The following is a 12067-nucleotide window of genomic DNA, read 5'->3' on the forward strand; positions in this document are numbered from 1 at the left end:
GACTTCAAAATTTTTTGAGGCTTCTGATTCGAATACAATCAGAAAACCGTCCCAAAGGGGTTAAGCTAAGATTCGAATACGATCATATAGCCCCCAGTGGCTTTGGCGTTGCCGATCAAGACGGTACCGACAGCTATGTTCTCTTTGGTTCGAATACGACCTATGTTTGAACAGGAAGCCCCCAAATGACCTTGAGAGTTGTTTAACGACGCAGATTCGAATACGATCCACGTCGGTTCCCAAAGGGGGTTGAGCTATGGTTCAAATATGACCAAGAAACTCCCCAATGAGCCCGACAGTGTGCCGATCAAAAGGGTATCGACAGCTATGTTCTCTTTGGTTCGAATACGACCTATGTTTGAACAGGAAGCCCCTAGTGATCATGAGAATATTTAATGACTCTGATTCGAATACGATCAGGGTCACACCAAAAGGGTTAAGCTAAATTCGAATACGATCAGCTCCCAATGGTCATTAAAGCAGGGTACCTATATTTGAGTTGTGCTTTGTAACAGACTCCTTTTGGTCCCTTTAATTTTCCTGGAAACTCGAACTTTTGCGAGTGATAAATTCTTTTTGAACCGGAAATTTGTAAACCGGATATTGAGAGCTCCAAAGCATTGTAAGATATAAATTTACCTTAAGCCAGATGTTTGAACCGGATTTGAGAGCTTCAAAACTTTGCGGGAGAGAGATACCTCTTGAACCGGATTTTAAACCGGGATCTTTATTTTGAGCCGACAATTTTCTGACGGCCTTTAAATTTTCATCAATATGGTAGTAGCCTCTGGAACCGGGTTATCATTCCCTCCAACGACCCGGAGTTCTTGAATGCATTGAAACCGACCAATGATGCCAAGTCATATCATTGTAGCCCCCGAGTCTCAAGATGACTCGAGGAGTTGGCTTTGAGATTCTCCATATTGACCATAGCATAAGGGGCATATCATTGGTGTTGACAGCGTGATGTAAATCCACAGAAGGTTGAGGTGACTGCGGCGGGTTATAAATGATCCCGTATGAGCCGTGTCAGCAACTTGGCCAATGGTTCCTTCCAACTGGATGTTTTGAAGTTAAGCAAACTGTAGTGGCGGCGACTTGTGCGCATGCCCATTGAGCCGTCCAATGCCGACGGCGGCTGATAACACATGACAATTTTCCTCCAAGCTGCTGGAAGAAAAACCGGGCTTCCCAAGCAGTGACTTGCTCATACTCAATAATCCGCTCATGCAGACAGGTGCAGTCCTGGTGTGTTGATGTAGACCAAGCCGCGAGAGACAGACGGTAAAGACGATCGTAGCATCAGAGGCGGTACAGACAGATGAGTCGGTCGCGGCGTTGTAAGCCGGTCCGGACGGGCAAATCGATCGCCAGCGCGGTAAGCCACGCGGATGGGCGAGTCAACCATGTTGTGTTGATGTAGTGAACAATTGTCCTGTATCAAAAACCTCGCAAGCCAGAGTAATTGCTCTTTTTAAAGAAAACAATATATAATATATAAAAATTTACTGGATTGATTTCACCTGATATGTCAGGCCAGAAATTATCCACCGCGGAGTTGATGATCATCACGGTGAAGCTCAAACCAATCACGGCCGAGTCGGCCGCAGGAGCAGACAGATGAACCGGCCGCGGCGTTGTAAGTCGGTGCGGTCGGGCGAGTCAATCGCAGGAGCGGTAAGCGACGCGGACGCCGAGTTGGCCGCGGGGGCGGACGGGTAAGTTGTCCGTCACATTGTAAGCCGGTCGCAGACGTGTGAGTTGTCCTCCTTGTTGTAAGCCGGCGTGGTCGCAAGAGACGGCCACGGCGTTGTAAGCCGGCGCGGTCGCGAGAGACGGCCACGGCGCTGTAAGCCGGTGCGGGAGTCCGTTGAGTAACGACAACCACCTGTGCCCAAAGATGTTGGCGTGCCTCCATCTCCGTGGTATAATATCACTTTTTGTCATAAATAATTGCCCTGCATAAACAATATTGCAGACCAAGGCAAAGATAAACTTGTTCTTTGACAAAAACAACATGTGCTAATAAAACAAACTTGGATGGATATCACCTGATTTGTTTGGATGACGGACGGCGAGTCAATCACATGGCAAGCCGCGTGGACGGCGAGTCAATCGCAGGCGTGGTAAGCCGTGCAGACTGACGAGTTGATGTAGACCAGGCCACAGGAGCGGCGACTTACGCACGTCCGTCCATCGGGTAGTGTTGCACGAACAAAACACTAGGCCAGAACATTTGCCAGTGTGCGCTCCCTACCCGTAGTATTACAATTGTCTGTGAAACAATATTACACGCCAAGTAATTGTTCTCAGACGAATTAACATATTGATAAAATACAGAAGAAAGATATCACCTAATTCGTCTGGATGATATATGGATTTATCCTCTGGATGTCCGACTGATGGAACTTGCAATAGTATTTTTTGTTGCAGATCAATCCACTTTTTGTTTGCACTCCTATGTGTTGGAACAGATCGACCCAGAGAGATGGCGGGACTGCGTATGTCTTTCGGCCAGCGTGACACGGACAGATGTCGACGGTGCTTGATGTGATCTTGGTATTGTCATTAATCAGTACTACTTGTACTAGCATCTTCTGATGGCTGTCTTTTTTTTCACGTCGTTGGCTCCAGAGTCCATCAAACCTTGAATCTGGTGCCAAGGATTTCTAGTTTTGCTTTGAATATTTGATTCTTCACTGTCAGGTCAATACACTTGAAAATGCATCCTGATTCACTTTCTTTCTTTCATCCTGAAGCGGTTGTAATTCACTAACAGCTCGCACAGCGCTCCCTTCCACTGTTTGAAATTGTTCCATGTTGAACTTCCGGAAGGATCTCAAAATCTAATTCAAGAATCATAACGTTGCTGAATCAAGTTTCTAAACATAGTGGTTCAGCATCTCAGCCTGTCCCTTGGGCTGGAGCTACCTCACAAACTGAACATGGCGTTCTTTTTGCTGCAATCCAGCGCACTTGAAAACCTATCAGAAACAAGCAGAGATGAACCATGGCAGCGGGCGGGCGGCTCGCGGCAGGTCCAGCGCAGTAAGCAGGAGGCCGGAACCAGCGGGCGGCCAGGTCGCACAACGCCGGTGAAGCTGAAGATGTGAGGCGGCGGAGGGCGGGTCAGGACAACACGCAGGTAGAGGCGAGCGGCGTCTTAAGACAGGTAGACCACGGCGCTCAATGGCACTGGCGGTTTTAACAGTGGGCAGGCCACGGAGTTCAGCGTCGGCGGCTCTCCCGGGCAGAGGAACAACGCGCCGGCCAATCAACAGCAACAGGACGGCTCAACGCGCGATAAGAGCGGCTTCAACGCGGCCACGGCGGTTCTGACACAGAGTCAACGGCCGACTCAAGTGAGGCCATTGCGGACGTAAGGACGGCGATCGGCAGCGCGGCGCGAAGCCGAGCGAGGGGCGGCCCGAGAACGGCAGCGGCTTGTGGCGACAGGGCTGGCTGAAGTGCAGCCATTGGAGGTGATTTGAAAGCCACGGGGGCGACTCACCGGCGAGGCGGCCATGGTTGCTTGATGCAGAACATCGGCAGTTTTGTAGATGAGGCCGCGGCAGCGGCGGGTCGCTCAGGCATTGACCAGCCGCTACGGCGGAGCGAGACGGGTCGCGTAGGTGTAGGTGGCTTTGACGCGTCGGCGAACCCGCGGCGGGCCCGCGACCACCACGGTAGAGGCAATCGTAGGGGCTTCGCAGCAGAGGCATCCGAGTCAGAACCGGAGGCAGGCGACTTGGAACAGAGGCCAAGGCGGAGTCCTTGTCTGCCTTCTCCCTGCTGCCTGGTTGTGGTCGATCCAGTGAATCCCCGTCCACAACTTCATGCGGTTCGTGCACCCCCTTCTCTCTCTCTCTCCTTTTTTTAACACACGGGTGGCTGTATTGTTCCTCGGTCCTCTGTTGAATCCGACCAGCGGTGCGCTAGGCTTTATGTCTAGACGCATCCTTGTTGATGCAACGGCCGCTTAGCACGCAACCCTAAATTTCTCAGTCTTAATTCCATACACGCTGTTCCAACTGCTTGTCGAGGATGTAAATTTTTCTGCACCGGCTCTTCCTCATCCGGCACGTCGCAAGCTTCTCGATCCCTAAAGGGCTCCCTCCAAGAACTCAGCACCACCGTGCGCGGGCCCCACGGTGGGCGCCAACTGTCGTGGAATTAACACGTCAGATGTCCTAGGTGTAAGGACTTAGTCGTGAGGCCAGCGCATCTATGTAGTAGCTTGAGAGGGGTTGATTGGGATCAAGAGACGCAACACAAGACAAGGATTTAGACAGCTTCGGGCCCCGGGAAACATCATCCGGTAACAACCCTACGTGCTGTTTGAGGCTAGGTCTCATTATGCTTATGAGAGAGTCGCCGGTAAGCCGGCTCTTTGTGTCTAGCCCTAGAGATTGTTTCTTGTTGCTTGTCCCTCTTTGGGGTGCCCTGCCCCTCCTTATATAAGTTAGAGGGGTGGGTTACATGTGGAGTCCTAGTAGGACTAGGGCTAGTCTATCTTTTCTTACAAGTTGAATACAAGTCCGGGTCTTGCTTCCGCGTAAAGGAAATATTCGTCATCCCTTTCCTTTTAAGCCGGCCCACCATAACATGAGCCGGCCTTCTGGGCCTTGGGCCTAGTCTTCTATCTGACCCGCCGTTGGGGTCATCCATGAGTCGTCAGGCTCGTGAGTCGTCTAACAGTGAGCCGCCAGACCCGTGAGTCATCTGACAGTGAGCCGCCAGACCCGTGAGTCGCCAGTCTTCTGGCGGGTCACGGTTTAGCGCCAAGTCTGGCCGGGTCATACTTCCAGCCGGGTCATACCGCGGGGTATATCCCCGACAGGTCTATCCACAGTTTGCTACCATCACTCTGGATTTGTGCATGCACTCCTTACATAATCTCACTATGTTTTATTCCTATGCATGTCAGTTATTGTACACAATGGAACTGAACATGTAGAGCGAAAGAGACGAGCCTTGCGTGGCAATAAAATTTCATGCAGACGTCACTCCATGGTGGGCGCAAAGGCGGCCCCCCTCCACCCATTTCGGATTGTAATCAAGAGGAAGATAATTGTTCTGAGGGGGATTCAGAAGCAGAAGACCGCTCCTATTTACCCCATGAGGTCTTCGCTCTAACTTGGCATGCTGATGTTGGTTATATCATGCATATGGTGCCTTGCATTGCTTACTTTATACATCAAATATGTCAACTGCTTAGTTTAGACATGCTTTGTGTGAATGCCATCTGTTTAGTTTATTCATCGTTTATGTGAATTATGCAATGCCATCTTGTTTAGCCAGGCATCATATATGTGAATTTTGCAATGCCATCCTGCTTAGCCAGTCATCTTATATGTGAATTATATCAGGCCATCCTTTTTTCCGTTACGTATTACATTTGTCAACAATGTTAGTACATTCAACTACTCTTCGTGTGCATCAGCCATTTGACATGGTGATGGAAAATTCTGGAGTGAAAACAAGGTCTTCAGAGCAGACTATGCTATCTGACGAAGCACATATCTCGCTGGTTACGGATAGCTCCTCAGAGGAGGATTCAGAGACAGATGACCAGTCCTATTCCCCCCCCGGAGGTGTATGCTCTAATTAACTTGGCAGGGTTATGTTGCTCATATCGTGCGTATGGTGTCTTGCATTGCGATGTCATTTGATTAGTTTAGACATGCTTTGTGTGAATGCCACATGTTTAGTGTCTAATTACCATATATGTGAATTATGCATTGCCATCTTGTTGCAAGACATTATATATGTGAATTATGCAATGCTATCTTGTTGCAAAGGCATTATATATGTGAATTATGCAATGCCATGCTATTGAGCCAATCATCATGTATGTGAATTATATCATGCTATCTTTTTTTGTATTACGTGTTCCATTTGTCGACAACGTTTGTATATTCAACTACTCTTCCTGTGCATCAGCAATTTGAAGCGGTGATGGAAGTATCTGGAGTGAAAACAAGGTATTCAGAGCAGACAATGCTACCTGCTGAAGCAGACATCTTGCTGGATACAGAGAGCTCCTCAGAGGAGGATTCAGAGACTAATGACCAGTCCTATTTCCCCCCTGAGGTCTATGCTCAAACTTGGCAGGGTTATATTACCCATGTCATGCATGTTGTCTTGCATTGCTTAGTTTTTACATCATATATGGATTGCCATCTGCTTACTTGCTTACTATATAAATCATATATTTGAATTATATCATGCCATCATGTTTACATACATAACATCTATCTGAATTATGGCATGGCAACCCACTTAATAAAGACATCATATAGTTATATCATCTCATCCTGTTTAGTGTTTACAGTCATCATATTTTGAATTATGTCATTCTATCCAGGAATTATATCATGCTATCATGTTTCCATAGGCGGCATGTATGTGAATTATGGCATGCCAACCTATTTAATAAACACATTATATAGTTATATCATGTCATCCTGTTTACATAGTCATCATATTTTGAACTATGTCTTTCCATCTTTTTTAGTTAGCCATCAGAATGTGAAATTGTATTATGCTATCCTGTTTAGTTAGCCATCATATATGTGAAATTGTGTCATGCTATCCTGTTTGGTTAGACAACATAAATGTGAATTATTTCATGCCATCTTTTATTCCCCGCTATCCATTGCACCTGTCTATCATACAATGTATGTACATTCAATTACTTTTCTTGTTTATCAGCCACTTGAATTGGAGAGGGTGATGGCAGTATCTAAGGGAGTAACAACACGGTCTTCAGAAAAGATAGTGCTACCAGTTGATGCAGATAGAACCACGGTTGTACTTGCCCAAGAACCAGCCCCACCACACATAACCCAGACTCTTGCAGATTGTACCCCTACCCAGTTGGACAGAGAACCAGCTACACCCCTTCTAACCCCAACCCCAGTAGATAGTAATCCAGTTCCAGTTGACACAGCACCGTCTCCACCACAGAGCACCCAAACACGAGCAGTTAGTAAGGGAACTGTAGTGCCCAAAGCACGAGGACCACCACTCTGAATCCCAACTCAACGCTTAAAGGAGAAGAAGAATTGTTCTCAGGTCAGGTTCTGTAGCTATGGTTCATACTCCTTTGCTCTTGCATCACTGTATTTACTCAGACCAACTATTTTCAAATTTGAAGGATGGAATTGAAACTCCAATGGCGCAACAGGTATGTTTTAAACTTGTTTCTTTAATTGGTTTGCTGTTGTAACTTGCTCTATATTGATTTTAGTTTCAATTGAATAAACAGTTATGTTCTCATGTCATGCACATTACAAGTGTCTATAGTTTCCCACACTTATATTCTGTCTATTCTGCTTTGTCTTGAACAAATATTATTTGAACTGTGTCCCTATCTTGATTTGGCAACAAAAACTAGAATGATATAGACCATAAAGTGACCATGGTACATAGATATATGTTTGTTTCATGCTGTTATCCTGTGCACTTTACTACTGAGCTGATTTACCAAAATGAGTTTCATATACAACATGGTAAACCTGTGATGTGTCTGCTTGTTTCTCTTTTAGAATGCGGACAAAATATTGGAGAACAGTACCCCGTTATGCAATGGTGAAGGAAGTAATGCAGATAAGGTTCAAGATAGTGAGACATCCCTGTTGGTCTCCAAGAAAGCTGATAAAAACTACCTTGACGACAGTGAGAGAACCCAGAAGTCCTCTCTTGATGTAGTGTTCGAGTTACTGGCCACTACTGCTGGCACAAGCTCTTCGAACTCGCTGCCTGAATCAGTTTGTCTTCTTGAGTCTCAGCTTCAAGTTGAAAGACATCGATCAGATGTGTTGCGACAGGAAGCTGAAGGACTGAGGAAGTCCCTGCAGAATTCAGATGCATACTTTCTGGTGCAACAGCAAGCGCTGGAGGATTTAAGCGCCAAACAAGAGAAAGTTAATAAGCTTGCTAAGCATCTTGCTAGCATTATGGGTACCCAGGATATTGTTTCTTGAGATCTTCTGAAGTGGTTTCAGTTCTGGACTTTGCTGCGGCGTTTATTTGCACTGGTCGCCAACTTTGACAACCAGTGTATATGATATGCTGCTTTGTTCCCTATATTTGCACTGGTGGCGAACTTTGATGCCCAGTGGATGTAATATGTGTAATAGCCGTGATAGCCTAGCGTAAGTTGCTTGCTTATTTATTTCCTTGTTGTCTTGTTTATTTGTTTGCTTGTAGTCGGTGCTGTTCTTTTCCGCGGTTTGCTAGTGGCCGCAATAACCTATTTTTTAAAACTAGGCCACAATAACCATGGGCTACATATTTACTGTAGTGACTCTGGGCCTTCTACGGGCCGTAGAAACAATGGGCCTTCTACGGGGCGTAGAAACAATGGGCCTTCTACGGGCCGTATCATCAATGGGCCTTCTGCGGGCCGTATCATCAATGGGCCTTATACGGGCCGTATGATCGATTGCCCAAACATGGGCCAATAACATATCGCTTTATGGCCGTAAACGGGCTAGAGTTGGAATCATCCGTTCATGGGCCGACCATAATGGGTCGTCGTTAATCGGGCGTATTTGATGACGCTATGAAAACGGCCCAACGTATTAACGGGCCACAGACGGGCTGACTGTAAGCACGGGCTGAATTTGGCCCATGAGCAGAAAATGACAGTAACGGGTCGTAAGTAACCGAATGCTGGAAATGAGCCCAAGAATAAATGGGCCCTGAGAAGGCCGAAAGATAACATGGGCTGGAAACGGCCCAACGGAATAATGGGCCGTTAATGGGTATAAAGTGATACACTGTTCATTACGGGCCAGTTTTACCACGGGCCCTTAATGGGCCGAGGGTTACTAAGGGCCTCATATGGGCCAAAAGACGTCATGGGCCATACATGGGCCGGAAGTTAAAACGGGCTGGAATTATATTGGACGGCCCAGATGACGCTACTAGGCCTAATTCGGAGAGGCCGTAAACGGGCTCTGGGTTAGCGGGCTGTAAATGGGCTATATGCGAACAGGCCGTTAACAGGCTTGCCGTGGGCCAGCCCACCACCTTTTGACCAAGTCAAATGGGCCGGCCTTTTCACAGGAATGGGCCTCTGTTGGGCCGTGCCACGTGTCGACGTATCATAGGCGCTTTGTGTCCAATGAGTGGATGACATCTGTCCCAACGGTGAGCCGACACGTGTTTCGTCCAGCCAATGATGATTTTACACGTGGAAAATCCCCATTGGTCGGGGCTGTTAATGGGTTATCGGATCCAAAACCGGACCCGATAGCTTAACGGCGTTCCGTTACGGTGGATGCCACGTGTCGGTCACCCTTGACGAAAGCACTTCTGTGACGCGTGATTTATCGTCATGGAAGTGGACATTTCCGTGATGATAATTTTGGTAATGTCATGGAACACTTCTACGACAGCACAGGTATGACTATCTTGATTCTGTCATAAATTTGTCATGGATGTACATGCATGACAGAAAACGTGACCTACTGTGACAAACACGTATCATCACGGAAGTGTTTTTTTGTAGTGGATGTCGGAATACTACCTTCCAATATATGGATTTTTACCTCTCGACCATTTTGAGACTCCTCGTCATGTCCGTGATCTCATCCGGGACTCCGAACAAACTTCGATCACCAAAAACACATAACTCATAATACAAATCGTCATCGAACGTTAAACGTGCGGACCCTATGGGTTTGAGAACTATGTAGACATGACCGAGACACATCTCCGGTCAATAACCAATAGCGGAACCTGGATGCTCATATTGGTTCCTACATATTCTACAAAGATCTTTATCGGTCAAACCGCAATAACAACATACGTTATTCCCTTTGTCATCGGTATGTTACTTGCCCGAGATTCGATCGTCGGTATCATCATACCTTCAATCTCGTTACTGGCAAGTCTCTTTACTCATTCTGTAATGCATCATCCCGCAACTAACTCATTAGTCACATTGCTTGCAAGGCTTATAGTGATGTGCATTACCGAGAGGGCCCAGAGATACCTCTCCGATACTCGGAGTGACAAATCCTAATCTTGATCTATGCCCACCCAACAAACACCTTCGGAGACACCTATAGAGCATCTTTATAATCACCCAGTTACGTTGTGACGTTTGATAGCACACAAGGTGTTCCTCCGGTATTCGGGAGTTGCATAATCTCATAGTCAGAGGAATATGTATAAGTCATGAAGAAAGCAATAGCAATAAAACTTAACGATCATTATGCTAAGCTAAAGGATGGGTCTTGTCCATCACATCATTCTCTAACGATGTGATACCATGCATCAAATGACAACACGTGTCTATGGTTAGGAAACTTAACCATCTTTGATTAATGAGCTAGTCAAGTAGAGGCATACTAGGGACACTCTGTTTTCTCTATGTATTCACACATGTACTAAGTTTACGGTTAATACAATTCTAGCATGAATAGTAAACATTTATCATGATATAAGGAAATATAAATAACAACTTTATTATTGTCTCTAGGGCATATTTCCTTCAGTTCTCCTCAAGATGTATCTCTATCTCCTCTCAACCGAATCATGTATGCGCTATCAGGGTTATTGCACCCCTGCTATATAACATGCAACACGTCGCCCAAGCTAGGGTAAGACGTTTCTGCCAGTCGCACACGACAAACCACATACAAAAGAGGTTCCCTTTAGGGATTTGGTAATCACCTACATGAGCTAAGCTAAGATTGATATATCAAGTCATTCGACAATTGAAATGGAAAAATTCAAAACAATTGAGATGGAAAGAGTTAAATACTCTCGCTGGTATCATAAAGACCGTAAACTTTAGCCCAATAACCATTGATTCTGTAGATGGATCCTTCACCATGCTTCAATTTCCAAAGTAGTTCAGCATGCATGATGCCGTCGAGGGGACGCCCGTCGGCGCCCAAGGCCACCATGCTCCGGGGAGCCGTCGACAATACAACCGCTTGTGTTGTGCCTCTCTCAACCCCACTTCTTCTCTCTTCATTTGGATCGTCGCGGCTCCGACGGCACAGAGTCATCGACGATGAGACGGCTTGCGCGCCACCGCTCCCCATCCCTCTTCCCTTCTCTTCGAGGGGGATGTCGTCGCACAAGGTCATTCCGCTCCTCAGAGCCATTGACGACGCGACCTCTTGGACACCGCCGCTCTCGATCTCTCTTTTTCCCCCTTCGACTTATTAGTGGATTTTGTCTTTCATCAAGGCATCTCCAACAGCAGACAAAAAAGTTACACCGTCCAAGAAACTGTTTTTTTAAGGAAAAACAGATCCAGAAGTTGTTCGATCCAATAGTTGTTCCAACCAAAGTGATGCATGTCACTGACTAGCGACTAAAAACCACAAAATGGTAGTGTCAAGCCCAATCATCGCTTGGTGAATTTTCATCATCAATGTGCCGCCTCATCTCGCCTCTAGGCCGGCTAGCCGTCTGCCGCCGCCTCTCCTGCGGCCTCCTCAAGCCCCGCTGCCACTAAACCACGAACGTTGCGAGGTTGCACGCTGTCATTGGTCCTGCTCAATTCTTGCCATCCCACAACGCTCCACACCGTCGGATCCCCACTCACAGCCATCCCTAAGCTCTCCACTGACATACGCAAGCTCCCGCCGCCGTCCCCGAGCACCGCGCTGACATCTGCAAGCTCCCGTTGTCATCCCCGAGCACCGTGCCGCCATCATGGAACTTCCCCGCTGTAGGATTCCGTCGTCATCATCATTGTCCCTGCCGAGCTCCTCCACTTTGTCCGATCCGCTTCCTGGCCTCCCCATTGTCAGATTGTCATGTTTCGTATGGTTCTTAAATTTTTCTGTCTAGTTTTTGGTCTTATGGAAAAGCAGAAAATTTTCGGGACACAAAATTTTCTCTCTTCACCACAAAATCAGTTTTTGTCACCAAATTATTGGTCTGTTGTTGGAGATGCTCTTATGGCATGACAAGTTATCTGATACCTTTTCTATTCAAAATAAGTACATGTAAGTTGACTGAATTTTGCAAATTAGGATTAGTCGGCTTTGTAGGAGGAGGAATGGTTGAAGGAGGAAAAGAAGTTGGAGGAACT

General features: G+C 46.8%; 1 pseudogene; it reads right to left on the reverse strand.

The window, feature by feature from the left end:
- Positions 1-11777, reverse strand: part of LOC109756673 (uncharacterized) — a 109160-nt pseudogene extending 97383 nt beyond the window's left edge.
- Positions 11778-12067: the final 290 nt, after the last annotated feature.

This window comes from Aegilops tauschii, chromosome 3 (assembly GCF_002575655.3).
Source record: "Aegilops tauschii subsp. strangulata cultivar AL8/78 chromosome 3, Aet v6.0, whole genome shotgun sequence".
NCBI classification, from domain to species: domain Eukaryota; kingdom Viridiplantae; phylum Streptophyta; class Magnoliopsida; order Poales; family Poaceae; genus Aegilops; species Aegilops tauschii.